This window comes from Petaurus breviceps, unplaced genomic scaffold (genome assembly GCF_028583685.1).
Source record: "Petaurus breviceps papuanus isolate PSGF00001 unplaced genomic scaffold, PetGlider_PUasm1.0 90701, whole genome shotgun sequence".
NCBI classification, from domain to species: Eukaryota; Metazoa; Chordata; class Mammalia; order Diprotodontia; family Petauridae; genus Petaurus; species Petaurus breviceps.
In genome coordinates, this window is record NW_027187316.1 from 8,657,240 (window position 1) to 8,658,086 (window position 847).

Here is an 847-nt window from a genome sequence, read left to right on the forward strand (position 1 = left end):
GGGGCGGGACCTGTTCGGGGGCGGGGTCTGAGGAAGAAGGGGCGGGGCAGAGCGGGAGGTGAGAGGAGGAAGAGAGGGAGGAGGATGTGGGTTGGAGGATGTGGGTTAGTAGGTGGTAGATGATTAGATGGGGTGGTAGACTTTGAGGTTCGAAAGGTCTTTGGGCTCTGCGAACAAATAGAGGTCTTCCAAGCCATTCCCTTGGTTTGAAAGAACTGGTGTCCACACCCAAGTCCTCTGATTCCAAATCCATGGCTATTTGCTAGGCACCAAATGGAAGCGAGCCAGGGAAGGGGGCGGGTCGATGGGGCCGAGGAGAGACTGGGGGGAGGGGAGGACACTTGGGATGACGGGACCCAAGAAAAGAAGGGGCCATAGAGAAAGGAGGACTCACTGGATGATGATGATGATGATGATGATGATAACTAACATTTCTATAGCTTTTACTATGTTCCAGACACTGTGCTAAGTGCTATAATAATAATATTTACATAGCGCTTACTGTGTTCCAGGAACTGTGCTAAATGCTACAATAATAATAAAAGCTAACATTTATATAAAGCACTTACTATGTATGTGCCAGGCACCGTGCTAAATGCTTTCCAATTATTATCTCATTTGATCTTCACAACACCACTGGGAGGTAGGTGCTATATCCTCATTTTACAGATGAGGAAACTGAGGTAAACAAGAGTCAAGTGACTTTCCCAGGGTCACACAGTTAATTAGTCTTTGGCAGGATTTGATCTCAGGTCTTTCTGACTCCAGACCTGGAGCTCTATCCAGTTCATCACCTACCTGCCCAGATGGGAGGAATTTGGGACTGGAGGGAGAAGAATGAAGAGAA